Raw genomic sequence first — 16,877 nt, 5'->3', positions numbered from 1 at the left:
CTGGCTGTGGAAAAGGGCTGAATTGTCCTTCAGGTGTTTTCCAATATCTTCAGGAATAACCTTCTCCAAAATTTTACCAGTGACACCACTAAAGGTGTGACTGACAGCCCTGCAGTTTCCTGGCTCATCCTTCTTACTCTTCTTGAAAACTGGGACAACATTCACCAGCTTCCAGTCAACTGAGACTTCTATGGATCCCCAAGAATCTTCAAAAATCATTAAATCACTGAGGGAGGCTCATGATGACATCAGCAGCTCTTTGAGTATTCTCAGATAATCCCATCGTGTCCCATAGATTTGTAGGGATCCAGCTGGAGCAGCAGATCCTGCACAGGCTCAGGGTGAGCTGAGAGTTCATCACTCTCACAGTCATGGTCCTCCAGCTCAGGGCACTCAGAGCCCCTCAGCCCATCAGCAGTGTTGGAGACAGAGGCAGGGAAAGCCTTAAACACCTCTGCCTTGTTTCTGTCCCTGTTCGGGGGGTGACCACCTTTAGTCTGTAATGTTACTTCGGCACTGCCTTTTGCTCTTGAGCTATTTAGAAGTAGCTCTTTGAATTGTCCCCCACAGTTCTGGCAGCTTCAACTCATGCAGTTTTTTTGGCTGCATGGATTTTCTCCCTTACAGGAGTACTTCTGTTTCCCTCCCATGTGTCCTGACTTCGGCCACACATCTCCTTTTTCTTGCTTTAGCTCCAAAAGATCCCTGACCAGCCAAGCCAGCCTTCTGTCTTACCTGCTTGACTTCTAACACTTTGGAATTGCTTGTTCCTGTGCCCTTAGGAGGTGGTGCTCAAAAAGTGACCAGCACTGATGGACTCCAGAACCTTCAAAAGCATTTTCACAGGCATCCTTACTCACAAGTTCTCTGACTGGACTGAAAAAATGTGAACTAGAGAGACTTCATGGTGTCTTCAAAAATATGGATATGATGAAATGGAGATCTACTTAAAAGTTAATCACCTTACTTCAGATTTTCAAGTATTTTAACTTTCTCATCAGTATAGATGTGCAATTAATAATAAGTCACAACTTCAGCCCAAAGCATACAGGGAGCTGTGCAATAATAATTAGTTTTGATAGTGCTAAACTCTGGAGAGGGGAATGAATCAATTAATATGAGGTGGGAGATAAGGGACCTGAAAGAAGTGGAGGTAATAAGTGAAGGGAGAAAGCAGTTTTGCATTTTTGGTTTAAAGAAGACTATCAAGAAACACAAAGTCAAGAAAATTTGCAACAGTGCAGAAAGTAGAAAAGATAGAGATGAAAGGCAGCAGTACTTGAGAAGAATAAAAGCAGAATATCTTAATTCTGATTCTGTCACAATTCAGTGTATAGGCTTGGAGAAATGGTTTCTGCCATGACTCAGTCCTTCTCTGTTTAAAACTGGAATGACAGTTTTTCAGAAGTTTTTTCCCCCAGCCTTTCCACAGCATGCTAATCACTGGTGAAAGAAAATCATATGAACCCTTCTACCAGGTTTGCAATTGCTAAGTAAGGTTGTTACTGCCTGCAGTTTTCAAGATCATGATAAGAAATGTAGTATTTGCCATGCTGTGCTGGACCTGTGGTATGTGCAGGTCTCACTCCCTCTTGCACAGAGGATGCTTCTCTGGAATTTGCAGGCATCCAGTAGAATAGTGGAAGCTGCCAGACACTCGGGGCTGGGGTAGGTTATTGGCAAGAGCAATGAAGAAGGCAGACACGTAAAGGGCTGAGGTGACGGGTGCCTGACTCATCAGTGCAGGGACACAGACACCATCTGAGTCAGGGCCCAGCTTTGTGTGACAGCTCATGTCACTGCACAGAGCAGCTTCCGACTGAAGACTCTCGTGTGGGGAAAAATGAACTGCAGTGGCTGCTGAGGAGCTTGATGTATGAGGCGAAAGATCTGTCACTCCTGAGCATTCCTTGGAGGCCAGGTGGGACTGTCCCCGCAGCACCTGCCACCAAACCATCTCTAGATCCCCTAGCCTGGATAGAACCCCTAAAACCTCAGTGTCACATCAGATATTGCGTCAAAGTGTCTTCTTAAAAGGAAAATAAACAATGACAAGAGCAAAAGTCCTCTGCAAAATTAGGTTTAAAAAAGAAAATAAGTAGAAACACCCAGCTGGTGGTGGTATGAGATTAAGGGGTGTTTTTAATGTAGAACTCATGTTACAGAACAGTGAGTTACATACTGTAAATAACCAAAAGTAATAAGGGAAACAAAACACATTCCAGTCCTCAGCAAAGGTTTTGAACAAGCAAAACAATTTATTTTCATACCTTTTAGGTATTCACACTAAAAACATAAATGTTTTATAACTTTGATTAAAGGAAATAATTTCATCTTTAATTCAAACTTTGAAGTAATTTCCAGCACAAACACAGAATCTTTTAAATTAAAACAGGAGTGGACTTTTTTTTCCTTGAATAGTAATCACTCTTTCTGTCCTTGGAGATCAGATGATCATGCTGAAGTCTCTGAAATTACAGCAGAAAGTTTTGATTGTTTTTAAGGTTAAATTATTGTTAGACAGTAGCATTAAACAGCAGCCTCAGTACTGATAGGGGAAAAGTGTTTATTTTCCAGCACTTGTTATGAAACTGTAATGAAAAAAAGAAGAAAAAATAAAACAAACAAACAGAAATAAAAGCACCCCAAAGTTCCTAGATTAGTTTTGTTTTTAAAAGCAGAATGATTTAGTTATGTAGAAATCTGAAACTGCCTGAACTCAGAAGTCACTTGACCTGCGTTGAATCTTAAAGCAGAAATAATACAACTTTTGTCATTTCAACAGAAGGCCAAATAACACTGAGATGTGTTTAGTGTGTGTGTATGTGCATGTGTTAGAGAAGGAACCCATGTCATGGTTTTTATTTGTGGCCCATTTATATTGTTCAAAACCTTTATTATGGTGGTTTGTGCTGTAATATGTTTTATGACACCTCCTCTGCCAATAATTTTCTATTGATAAGCTGGTGAGACACAGTACTGAGTGTGGAGCTCAGAGCAGGACTGACCTCAGCAGTAAGAAGTTGTCCCGTGCTGGACAGTGTCCTTTGCCACTCTTTTCGGGCACTGCTGGTTTTGTTGTTGCTGATGTATTGCACCCCTAGTCCACATGAGCTGGCAGAGTGAGGACACCTGTGTGAGGTGTGTGACCAAGCAGATGATGGAAGAGCTTTGAAGGGAAGTGGACAGGTTAATCATCAGGGAGTCTGAGAAAAAGCTGCTGGAGCCATGCTCTTCCCTCCCTGAGACAGAAATAGGAAAATCCATGAGAAAAGCCCTTCAGGATCCTGTATCTCACCCCCTGTGGCCCCACCCCCAACCAGAGAGAAGTTACAGAAGTAACTTACAGTAAAGGACAGAATAGAAGCAAGTCTATACTCAGAATGGCAAGTGAAACCTCTCCAGGTATCTGCCTCACCTCCTCAGGTGCCTCTACACAACAGGTGTGAGGCTCCGGATGTGGCAGGTCTGTCAGCTGATAATGTGGATGATGGTCCATCTACCCCAGAGATGCTGCCAACATCAGAAAGGCCACCCTCCTGCCATGACCTTTCTCCAGGAAGAAAATATGGGTTACAGTTGTTCCCTTCCCTTTTAAAATGCTACTGCTTAAAAGGCATTCCTTACTGCCAGACAATACTTCATGTATGTATTACAAATATGCAAATTTTAGTTTTACTACAAGCTAATTCATGTTTACTTTTCTAGGAGCACCTAAAAAGAAAGATGCACAAAAGCATAGAAAATTGAAAGAAAATACTTTTTCCCCCTGAGATAAAAAAAAAAATGCCTTGCACTACACTTGTCAATATTGAAAACATTCCTGAAAGGTTTTATCAAACAGAGGTGCTGAGGCACCTCAGCAGGTCCCCTCCTCTGGTTTGGCATGGGGAGTTGGTGCAAAATCAAAACACCCAAAACAGCAATCCCCCCTCCCACAGCCCCTGTCAGTGCCTGGTGCTGAGACGGGAGTTGTGATGGATCAGTGCTCTAATGAGCAAGAAAATAAGTAAATAAATAAATAAATGAATAACCACAGTGATAATTAAAGCTGTCTGTATTTTCACCTTAGACATCTCTCTGCATTTTTTCCCCGTAAAATATCTGTGTTTGGTTTTATTGGCATTTGCTGGAGTTTTTTTGTTTTTGTTTTTTTTTTCTGTTTTCTCCTTGATTTCGTCCATTTCAGAGCCTAAAGAATTGCCTGACCGGCAGGCATCCCGGCTTCCAACAGCTGGATGCTGGATGCTCCCTGGAAGCTGCTGCTTTCCACCCAGTGGGCAGCCCAGCATCGCAGAAGAGAAGTGCAAAAAGCATCCCGCAGGGCGAGGCAGCACCAAGAGACTGATTAAGGGCAGGCAGAAGCGAGGCCACATGCTTCAGCTCATGCATCCACGAGGTCCTCTGGCAAGGATTAAGGTGCTGCTCATGGCCCAAGGAATTCCATGCTTTCCTTAGCTCTGAAGGGGAGTTTTTGTTGTGTCATGCACTGCTCACTGGCTCGTGTGCTGCATAGGCAGCGAGGGGCTCATCCCCACACCTAGCCCGGGCCACCTTTGCTCCTGCAGCTCTTTTAACAGAAGCTCTTTTCTGTGCCAAAGGAATCTGGTTCCCCCACCCACATTCAGGCTGGGAGCTTTGACAGGAAGAGCAATCTTTAACGTGTTTTTTCATAAAAGCACTGCTGACTAAAATACATCTGCCACTCAGTGGATTGAGCCATTTGATTTGACATTTAAATGTAGAAATCCCTTACTGTGAAGTGACTTAACACTCCACTGAAACACCATGGTTACAACATAATTTTCAGAGTAAGAAAAACTTAAAGAGTCACCTGTCCAACCAACCCGTTCCCAGAAATTTAATAAGGTCTGCAGGTGTCTCTGGGCAGAAGCCCCAGAATTGCTGCTGGTGCTGGCAGCATTGCCTGTGCCTCTCCCTTCTGCTTTACAGGAGCAGACAGGAGCAGAATAGAGGGGAACAGGCAGGCACAGAGGGCTGCAGCATTCCCTGGGCAGCTGCACCCAGCCCCCCTCTCCTCCTTCCTCCAGGAACAGGCTAAAGGGGCAGCTCCTCTGAGAGGTGTCTGGAGAGAAATGTGTTGTTGTGGGGAAGCAGCTTCTGGGAAAGAAAAGCAGTGTAAGAGATAGAGTGGAAGTAGTCAGCGAGAATAGAGGAAAAGTTGAGAAAACAAGAGGCCTCTGAAAAATCTCATGACTGAACACATTACAGGAATAATGGAGGAAGAAATCAGTTCTTGACTAGAGTAAAATCCAAAATAATAAATAGTAAGAGAAATGGAAAAATCAAAAATAATAGTTCCAAACCAACAGATTAAATCAATGTATTCCTCTCTGCCTTTTCAGCAGCACTGGGCTGATGACCACTTAATCCTGAGGATAATACATTCCACATGAGGATTAATAGGATGATTATTTTTTTCTCCTCCTTACCACTTCAAAAAATAATATAATACATCCATCCAAAGCTAATATAACCTACTTTGCAAATCCAGAATGCATTTTCAGTGACCTTTAAGGAAATCCAATATTGACAATTGATGCACTGTACAGTCTAGGGGAAATATGGGAAGGTTAGAGGACAGTGAAAGACAAATAATATATCCATATTCCTCCTCTCTTGTGTGTTTCATTTCTCCTGCTCTCAAAAAAGAAAGGTTTGCACCTCATACACGTCTAAGTGCTCACAAACATGATAATGACCAAAGGGTTATTAGAAAACATTTAACTTTCTGCCACTTTTACAAGAGATGTAATAGGTATGTGCTCTCTATCTTTCATTTTTATTGCTTACAGCAAAAACATTTTCCCGGTTTTAGCACAGTGGCTTCTTACTTTTCTTGATGATGCTCACCACAGGACAATTTCTGATAAGGACAGTATGATTTCTCTCCTACACCTGCAGAGTTCTATTTGTCTAGTGTATAAAAATATAGTGCACAGCCTGGACTTAATATGCCAAAGCAAACTATGGAAAAGCAGATCGAAATCAATGCAGTTAAAACATGAATGGATTTGGTTCAATTTTTAAAAAAATTCATTATAAACATGAGAACAATCTATCTAAATTCTTCTTTTAAGACCAAGATTACTGTCACAGCCATTCAGTTTTCTCTAGGATGTTAGGAGAAGGTGAATGGTGGAGCTAAAAATCCAAGGATGCACAAAGAAAAACCAACTTTTAAATTAACTATTGAATTTTGGCACTGAAAAATAAAAAAAGACATCTGCACGAGCCTGGGCTAAAGCAGCCCATAACTATATTCAGCTCTGGTCAAAACTGCATCGTAACTTTTAATCCCAAATTTCCTATTCTGAAAAAACATGTGACTTACAGCAAAAGAAGGCCCAAACAGACAAATATTTTGGTTCAAAGATATTTTAAGTGCACAACTGATAGACACACTTTCTTCAGCATTCAGGTTTTGTTGTGATGTTACATTATCTCCATACATGATACTAACAGGAAGCAGCAGTAACACATAACACAATCCCTTCACAAAAACAAAGTAGAGACCACCCAAATGGTACCCATTCCTGGCAGACCTGAGAGATGCACAGCTAGAGGACAGCACTTTCCTCAACTCCCAAAAAAGTATATATTTAAGTGAATGAACCATCAGTTTCCACCCTCTCATCTTAATGCCAGTGTTTTACTGCTCTCTCTTGGGTACACCCATGAAGAGATGTAAAAACATACTAGATTGCATTTAGACACTCTGAATCACATTTCTGAAATTACAGAATGGTACTCATTTTTAAATACATGAAAAACACTAACCCATCTATTTAATGACTTACACAATATATGTTTTGTATTCTTCCAGGTATTACAACATAGCATTGAGATAAAAAGTACTCCTTTTTGACTTTAAAATCTCTTTTAAGGGCACAAGTTTTCTTGACTGGAGTTTCCACAAGTGTCTGTTGGTTCAAATTCCTTTTTTAGCATCAGGGAGCGAAGTCTCCTCCTTCCTTCTGTACATTTGGAAATAATGCAAAGCCCTGTTGCTCCACATGAGCCACCTCCAACTGAACCTGGAGAGCACTGTAGCATAGGCAGCACTTGGCAGAGCAGCAGAGACAGAAGGGCTGCAAAGGCCCTGGTGAATGTCCTGCTCATGGATCACAACCCTGTGGCTGCACCCAGGAGCATATGGCCTCTGTGCTCTATAAATCTTCCTTGTGTCCTCCAATCAATGTCAGCTCAGCGATTCACAAACACATTCGGGGAGCAATTTTTGGATGGTATAGAAGTGGTATATTCTGATGACCTGTTATGAGTGTATTGTCCCATAATGGTGCATGCTAAATTCCTGCTAGCTACATGCAGCAATAAAGGCCACCTTTGAGGACACCATGGCACAAAATTCAGATACCAAAGAAAAGAGGTATGCTAGGGGCACTAAACCAGGATTCACAACTCAGGCAGCTCACCTTGAAAAATTATGCCCTAGGCATAAAGGAGAATCAAAGTCACTGATTCATTGAATCATAGAATCACACAATGTTCTCATTTGGAAGGGACTCACACGGATCATTGATTCCAACTCCTGGCCCTGCACAGGACCATCCCCAAGAGGCACACCATATGTCTGAGAGCATTGTCCTAACGCTTGTTGACCTCTGTCAGGCTTGGTGCTGTGACAAATACCAGAAGCTGCTCCAGTGCCCAAACATGCACGGGCACATTTTCACCCTCTGGGTGAAAAAAACCTTATTTCTGATCCTTAACATCCTCTGTCTCAATTTTAGGCCATTTACTTGAGTCCTGTCACTGGTCACCACAGAGAAGAAATCAGTATCTGCCCTTTCTCTTCCCCTCGCAAGGAAGTTGTAACTGCAGTGAGGTCTCCCCTCAGTCTCCTCTTCTTCAGGCTGAACAGACCAAGTGACCTCAGCCATTCCTCACACAGCTTGCCTTGAAGCTCTTCACTATCTTCACCGCTCTCCTTTAGACACCCCCAGCTCAATGTTCTTATGTTGTGGCGCCCAAAACTGCCCCCAGCACTCGAGGAGAAGCCCAGAGCAGAGCAGGACAATCCCCTCCCTTTCCCAGCTGGTGATGCTGGGACTGACAGGATGCCAGGACATGGTTGATCCTCCCGGCTGCCAGGGCCCTGCTGATTCAGATCCAACTTGTCATCAACTAACATCCCCAGGTCACTTTCCACAGTGCTGCTCTCCAGCCTCTCATTCCCCAGGCTGTCCGTACATCCAGGGTTGCCCATCCCAGGTGCAGCATCCAGCACTTTCCCTCATTGAGCTCCATATGGCTGGTGATTGCTTATCTCTCTAATTTGTCGAAGTCTCTCTGCAGGATTTTGCACACTTAACAACACACTTATGGCTACAGTATGACTTCTGAAATCCAGTATTTTGCCAGACAAAGTGTGGCAAATACATGTACACTGCAATAGCATGAAGTGCCAGAGAGCCTCCTGCCTCCAGCACCAGGACTCCTTCTTGTAGAAAAGTGTCACTGTAATGCTACCTTGTCAAACTCCATAAAGACTCTGCCTCGTCCTCCTCCATAACTCTCATGAAAGCTCTTCAAAGATCACTCTACCACTTTGTAATCTGATCATGCTGAAACAGCTGGCAAGCAAAGACTGCCCATTTGTATCTAAAATACGTTTATTTTGCAGACATTTCACTCTCCCATAGACCATACACTCCTGCTGCACAGTTCTTACCTAGTGCTTTGTGTAATCCCACACTATTTCATACAAGCATTTAGGAAATGTAATGTTTTTATTTTTTTTTTTTCATTGCTTACAATTATCTCTAATGGTTTATTAAGCGCTCTAGAATTTACTGTGTCATAATTATAAAAGCCACAAACTAAAGTTTTATGAATAGCTAAAGAAAACAAATTACATACACTTTGAGGTAGTAGCAAATAAAGGCTCTTAGAAGAACTGAGATGCTTCTACATTGAATAATGTAATTGTGAAGAAAAATTTAAACCTATTTAATATTAATTTAGTACACTGACTCCAGTGGGAATATTGCCTGAAAAGGATGTTGCTACTAAGGTTTCTGGAAAATAACCAAGCTTTTCATTTTGTCTGTATTTAGTTACTGAAGGACAGACTTCAATCTTCTTCTGCTTCCCTACTTTGAACTATAAATCACTTCCCAGTTGTATTAGACAGATGCTCAGAAAAAGAAAAAAAAAGGATAGTGGTGATGGTTAAGAAAACATAATAAAGGTCATGACAAAGACATTTAAAGGCTGGAAGGTTAGCACTTGAGCATGTAGTACTATCTATCCTCCATTAGCTTTTTAAGTACCAGAGAAAGGAATGCAAATGATTGCAGGCATGTAAGCACCTTTGCAATGAATATGTATTTTAGAATTTCAAACTGAACTTTTACAACATCTTTCAGCCAGTTCTGCCATTCTAAGTTATACTCTTGAAATTTTGCAAAATTAATCATCACCTCATATGTCAAATTGTCACACATACAGAGGACAAGAGACTCACTTAAGGAAATAGACAAAGGTTCAGCTACTTTTTTTCTCTCTCACTCCTTTTTTATCTCAGAAAAGAAAAAACTAATTTGCCTCTGAAGGAGGATGTGTGTCATGTAACAGCAATGGAGTTTTGTATTTGGGAACTGCAAATATATTTGAATTTTATGCATGGAAACAGCAGCAATAATTTTGAAGAATTAGACCTTCATCAAAGCTTAATTTATGTGATACAGGAAGACAAAAATAGTATTTGTAAGAATGATAGCAAAAAACTGCATGAGAACAGTTTTAACTGTAGCCAATAAAAATATATATATTTATTTTTAGAGTAGAGTTTTTTTTATTAAAATGATGTAATGACAAATCACAGTGTTTCAAGAATTTCATGAATATTTTATATATTTCATACTTGGATAATGAAAAGCCTGAAAGGATTTCTAACCGATCTCTGAAGCTTTAAAGTGAACTAGAAATTCCACCGTATGTTGCATGTAGCTGTGATCTCAGTTTTGAAGGCAGGTAATTATGTAAAAAAAACCTAGTTTATTCGGTTTATTCAGAATCTGTACTTCAGTCTAGCCATGTGGTATCAATGCTTAGTATTCAGATGATTATCCATTGAATGCTGAATGATCTGTAAATATGTATTCTACTTATTAGTCTATAAAATTACTTCTTCTCCACACAGTGATATTACTTCTCCTGTCCAAATAATTATGCATCTTAGCCATGTGTACCACCTTGACCAAAAGACTACACAAAACTAACATATTTTCCTGTTTTTTATTGTGTATATCCTAAAGCACTTACTGACAAAAAAAAAAAAAAAAAGAAAAAAGAAAAAAAACGGGAAAAAGCATGGATTGTAAGAACGTGCAGATAAAATAAAACTGAAATTACTGAGCCAAGGTTGTTTTTCTTTTTCCATCTTTGGCATTTTTCAGAACAGGATACCTACTGCATTCATAGCATCAATTCAGATGTGCTCACGTTAATGCATCACCACAGAAAGATTGTCCTATTAAAAGGAAAATGTGGAGCAGGATTATTACAGCTGCACATGTTCATTTTATGAAATAAACAACCCTGGTGCTGCTGCTTTAAAATGTGTCCCTTATGGCAATAGTATTAAATTCACTAAACCACAATGGGCCTTTTCAGGAATGATTCTATTGCAAGTTTAAAGAGAAAGATAATGTATGTGGAAATATGCTTTGGGAGTGAATTACATCCATGCCAAATATATCATATTCTCAGCAAAATATGCTCCTCTCTCTCCACCCAAAGTCATCTGAAAAACTTTGCCTCAAAGTTTCAGAGGAAGAGAACTTTCATTTTCAATTATTTTTCACACTGCATTTGAGGAATATGGCATGAGCTTATGACGAACCTTTGTGCTCCTTGGGCTTTGACTCGTACCAGACTTTGTTGGGTTAGTCTGCACTGGATTTCAATGACAATAGCAAAAGTCAGGGGAACTTCAAGGCTCCTGAACACTGGTTTTAACCTTTGTTACCAGGTCTGTACATCCAAAGGCTACAGAGAGATGACTGTCAGCCCCCTCGTCTCCTTGTAACACAAGACAAGGAATGTTATCTACTAGTCCTGCCAGCTGTTCTACAATTCAGTAATTGAGCCCTACTCCATAATCAATCAAGCCTCAGTGTAAAGAAGGCTCTCTTTGTATATTCTCAGTATCCCACAAAACCTCATCAACATCTGTTTTAACAAAAAGCAACTGGAAAGAAAATAACATATTTTCAAGGTAGAAGAGCAGGTGGATGAGCAAAGAGGAAGCTGAATTTTGTTTGTTGCAGTCTGCCTTGGATTTCTGAGAAAGAACGAGCCAACCAACTATAGCAGTATATTTTGTTCAGGGGAAACAGCTGTATCTTATTGTAAGGTTACAACAGTAATAAATTTTCTTGATCTTTAACAACTAAAAATCTACTCAAGGAAGTCCTGTATTGGACAAATTCTGTCAGCTCCAGAAAAATCCAGTTTCACTCCTCTTCTGTTCAAGTAAGAAAAAATGGAATTTTGTGAGAATACACCAAAGTATTTACACAGAGAGCCAAGCAGCATCACTACACTATTAATACAGTTTTCAGGATTTAAACTGTAAAGCAGTAATTCTCAAACAGGGGAGGTATCTAAAAACAAAACAAAACAAAAAAATAGAAAAAAAAGAAGAGTTCCAAAGATCACTCTGTAGGCCTTGCTAGTTTTTTGCCACCAAAAAACCAAACGGCCCAAAGTTAGGAAAATTTTGTGATTTACAAAATAGGGCAGACATTTCAAATCATATCATCATGTCAACAAGTTATAGCCAGTTCCCTTCTCCTATGAGATGTATTTCATTATCATGATTTGAATTTAAAATGGGTAAACTATCTATGGAGGAAAAAACTCTCAAAAACTGTATTCTTCTTCATGTTCAGAGGAATAACGTTTCAACATTCAGTTTTTGTGCAACACAACCGTGCAATTCTTTAAACAACCTAAATAATAAAGGACTTTTTATACCCTTAAAAATACAACAAGAAGGTAGCATCTTGGAAATAGTTAAAAATTTAACAACTGATCCTAAATGCTGTCCCTAAAGGTTTGATCACCTACATTTCAAATAAGTTTGAGAGAAGATGTTAAAAGCAACAGAAAGAAAACACCTTCAGTGTGCTCTAAGCAAATATGGACAATTCAAAGCAGAACATTGTTAGCTTTCTGCACATTGTATTTACTAGACTGAAAAGGGGTTTGGGGGGATGTGAGGTTTTTGTGTTTTGTTTTCTCTTTCTTTTTTTTCCTTCTTTTTTTTTTGCAGATGATAATGATGGAGTCTCTGATACCAGATATTGGTATCAGAGCACACAATTTCCCACAGTGTAAAAAGTCAATCGGATGATCAGCGAATTCAAGCCTGGAAAGGTGACCCAAAGCACTGATGCACCAGAAATGTATTCTGAGGGGAAATGACACCATGCACAAAGACAGTGGCAGATTATTTTCCATGTAGAGTATGAAAATTTTAGGAAAGTGCTAGGGCCAAAGCAGCACCACATCCTGGGGCTCCAAGGTTGTCAGAAAAGCCCCAGAGGTAACAGTGCACTAAGTGCCACAACTGGTGAGCTAAGGCAGATGAAAAACTGCCTATAAACAAGAGTTTCAGCTGAACACTTTCACTCCAAAGCAAAACTGGAGACAACTGATGAAGCAGAAAATAAAAGAAAGAAATATAGCGGGGAAATAATTATGAGGAATTAAAATAAATACAGAAAAGAAATAAAATGAGGAATTAACTTAAACTACTTCAGATTCCACAGGCTTGACAAATTCAACAGAGAAATGGAGAAAATTCCTTAAGCAAACACAAAGGTATTATTAGTTGAATGTTGTTGGTGTAAGAGGCTCCAAAGGCTCACATATTTGTGACCTTGCACTGAACTCATACAAGAGCTTAAAATCCAGAGGAGAATCCAGCTCATCTTTACAGAAGATGAGACATAACCATGATCTGATTGCTACCACAGAAACTTGCTGGGATGAATCACACAACTGGAGTGCTGCGACTGAGGGCTATGAACTATTCAAACAGGACAAGGAAAAATAGAGTTCAGGGAATTTTCCCCTATGCCAAAAATTAGATTGATTACACAAATTTGTTTTTGAAGAACAGCAGTGTGCAAGTCAAGAGCTTATGGATGGAAAGTAGAGACTAAGCCAACAACAGAAACCTTGTTGTTGGCGTCTACTACACGTTACCTGATAAGGAGTGGAGGTTGGTGAAGAGCTCTTTCTTCAGCTGCAGGAAGAATCACGTTTTTGCAGGCCACAATCCCAACAGAAGATTTCAGCCACATGGATGTTTGCTGGGAAAATGGCATAGCCAACTGAAAGCAGTCCAGGTAAATGCAGAAGAGCATTGAGGGTAAGTTTCTAGTCCAGATGATGACAGATGAAAGGAAAATAATTTCTTGACTTGTTTCTCACTACTAGTAAGGAATTTATGAGAGACACCAAAACTGGAGGTAGCCTGCACTGCAGCAGTCAGGCTCTGGAGGAATTTCCAGTGTTGAGGGGTACAGGTCTTGTAATAAGTAGAATGAGCACCCTAAACCAAATATGGCATACAATGCAGCTTAAAACAAGAGGGGAAGTTAGCAAGATACAGGTGGCAGGAAGCATGAAAAAGAAATGTGAATGGCTTGGAAAGTCTGCAAAGGAAGAAAGGAAGGAAGCAGATTCAACAAGAAAATAGGAAGTGATGGTGCACAGACAATTTAGGGTTGTACCTCAGAGGTAAACTGCAGAAAACCTGAAGAGATTTCAAAAAGAAAAGGGGTGGTTTTGAACTGGATTTTTGACCTGAGGAGTTACTTCAAGGGGATCTGTTTCTATTCTTAGCCCAAGGAGTCAGATGGGTTGCAGGGTTGTGCAGGTAAGATTACAGAGGAATTACAAGATGAAAAAAGGGCATAGAATAGAAAGTAAAGACAAACAGGCCACAAGATTTCAACCTGCTTGGACAATGCACTCAAACAGAGAGATGTGCTGACAGTGGGAACACAACCACAGTCTGGGATCCAGGACCCCACTGCTCTGAGAGGAGTCCTTGACCTCTGTGCCACACAATCTCCTTCTCTCTAAATGGGAGAGACACAGATTTGGCAGACACAGCAGTCACATTCAAAGGGCTGTGCTTCATGGCTTGATGGTCCCTAGTAGAGAGCAGGGACAAGCAGATCCCTCCAGCGTTACTGTGGGAACTGGCCCTGCTACAAACCTTTGCCAGTGACATGGACAGTGGGATCAGAGCACCCTCAGCAAATCTGCTGACAACAAGCTGTGTGGTGTGATGGACACACTGCAGAGAGGGGATGTCACCCAGAGGGACCTTGACAGGCCTGAGAGGAGCCTGTGTGCATCTCATGAAGTCTCACAGGGCCAAGTGCAAGGTCCTGCTGAGACCCTACTGGACCGGGGCAATTCCAAGTACAAAACAAACACAGGCTGGGTAGGAAATGGACTGAGAGCAGTACTGCAGGATAATGAAAAGCTTGATATGACCCAGCAACATGCACTGGTGGCCCTGAAAGCCAAACATGTCCTGGGCTGTGTTAAAAGATTGTGAGCAGCAGGTCAAGGGAGATCATTCTGCCTCCCTGCTTCACTCGAACAGAGCATTATCCCCCCACCTGCATTGCTGTGTCCAGCTCTAGAGCCGTCAGCACAAAAAACCACACACATTCTCAAGCCGAATCTGAGGAGAACTGCAAAAACATCCAGGGAGCTGGAGCACCTCCCTTGTGAGGACAGGGTGAGAGAGCTAGGGTTGTTCAGCTAAGAGAAGAGAAGGCTGCAGGGGGGCCTTAGAGCAGCCTTCCAGGGGTGGCTACAGAATAGCTGAAGAGGAACTTAGTAGGGAGTCCAGTGATAAGAAGAGAGGTAAGGGTTTTAAACTAAGAGAAGGTTCAGATTAGATATTGGAAAGAAATTGTTTACTGTAAGGATGGTGAAGCACTGGAACAAGCTCTCTGGATATGCTGTGGCTGCCTCATCCCTAGAAGTGTTCAAGGCTAGTCTGGATGGAGCTTGGAACAACCTATTGCCCACGGCAGGGGGAGTTAAAAGGGGCTCTTTGAACTCAGACACTCTGCTCCAAACACTTTTCACAGCTTACAGAAGCAGCTTATGTGTTTGTAGGGAGTTAGTTTTTAGAGACAGAATAATTACATTTTGCTGCTTTACTTTATAAAAAAACTTTGTTTCCCTCAGGTGTTCAATCAAGCACAGAATAAGGAAAGAAGGGAAAACAGGAGCTTACTGCCTTGTCTAACTGTTTTGACTTACAAGACAGCATACCATGTAACCTTATCAAAAACCCTTAGACCTTTCCCTTGACTTGAGCAAAGTTCTTTTCACACTATGTTAATTACTGTTGGTATGGCTAGTTAGGAAAAAATTGTTACCTCTTTGTCTAATGGCAAAACAAATTAACTTATTAACCTGTCAGAATCTGAATGCTTCCAATGTACTGGTGCATGTATAGGTAACATGAAACTTGAACAGAAACAAGCTTATTTTTTCCATTTGCTTTTTCATTCTTTCCCATCTGTTGGCTTTCTATGATGGAGTGACCACAGCAATAGATAAAGAAAGGGTTACAGGTGTCATTCATCTGGACTTCAGCAAAGCCTTTGACAGCATCCCCCACAACATCCTTCTCTCTAAACTGGAAATGGAGTTGATGAGCAGGCTGTAAGATTGCTAAAAAGTGTTTGGATGGCCATGTCCAGAGGGTGGTGGTCAATGGCTCAGAGTCCCAACCAACAATAGAGAAAAGTGGTGGCTCTTAAGGATCCCTACTGGGACCAGAACTTTTTAATGCCTTTATTAGTGATAGAGATAAAGGTATTAAGTGCCCCCTTTGCAGATCTGCAGATGACACCAAGCTGAGTGGTGCAGTTGACACTCCTGAAGGACAGGATGCCATCCAGAGGGACCTGAAGAAGCTCGAGAAGTGGCCCCTGGGAATCTCCTGAGGTTTAACAAGGCCAGGTGCTGGTGCTGCCCCTGGGTCAGGGCAAGCCCTGGTGCCAGCCCAGGCTGGGGATGAACAGGTGGAGAGCAGCCCTGCCCAGAAGGGCTTGGGGGTGCTGGGGGTGAGAGCTGGACATGAGCCAGCCATGGGCACTCCCAGCCCAGACAGCCAAGAGTGTCCTGGGCTGCATCCAGAGCCCCGTGGGCAGCAGGGCAGGGAGGGGATTCTGCCCCTCTGCCCCACTCTGGTGAGAGCCCACCTGCAGAGCTGCCTCCAGCCCTGGGGCCCCAGCACAGGAAGGACATGGAGCTGCTGGAGAGAGTCCAGAGGAGGGACACCAAGGTGATCACAGGGATGGAGCTCCTCTGCTATGGGGAAAGGCACAGAGAATTTGGATTGTTCAGCCTGGAGAAGGCTTTGAGGTGACCAAATTGCAGCCTTTCAGTCTCTGAAGGGACTCCATAAGAAGAATGGAGAGGCACTATTCACAATGGTATGTGACAGGACAAGGGGGAATTGTTTCAAAAGAAAAGAAAGTAGGTTGGGATTACATAATTAGGAGGTAGTTCTTCACTGTGAGGGTGGTGAAGCTCTGGCACAGGTTGCCCAGAGAGCTGTCAATGTCCCAGGCCTGGAAGTGTTCAAGGCCAGGTTGGATGGGACTTGGACCAATCTGGTCTAGAGGAAGGTGTCCCTGCCCATAGCAAGGGGGGTTAGAGCTAGATCATCTTTAGAGTCCCTTCCAACCCAAGCCAATCCATGATTATACATTAATATTTTATGCTGAATTGTTTTCAGACTGTAATTAAAACTGGCGAAATTTACATTTTTATTT

General features: G+C 41.7%; 1 long non-coding RNA gene across 1 annotated transcript; it reads right to left on the bottom strand.

Moving 5' to 3' along the window:
• Positions 1 to 2,116: 2,116 nt before the first annotated feature.
• On the bottom strand, positions 2,117 to 16,861 carry LOC148219687 (uncharacterized). The gene is made up of 2 exons (XR_015799582.1): positions 13,264 to 16,861; positions 2,117 to 3,549 (listed from the first exon to the last, which is right to left on the bottom strand). It is a non-coding gene; the product is annotated as an uncharacterized LOC148219687 (long non-coding RNA).
• Between the last annotated feature and the right edge of the window lie 16 nt (positions 16,862 to 16,877).

This window comes from Sturnus vulgaris, chromosome Z (genome assembly GCF_052056855.1).
Source record: "Sturnus vulgaris isolate bStuVul1 chromosome Z, bStuVul1.hap1, whole genome shotgun sequence".
Taxonomy (NCBI): Eukaryota; Metazoa; Chordata; class Aves; order Passeriformes; family Sturnidae; genus Sturnus; species Sturnus vulgaris.
This window is presented reverse-complemented; position numbering and strand designations above follow the sequence as displayed.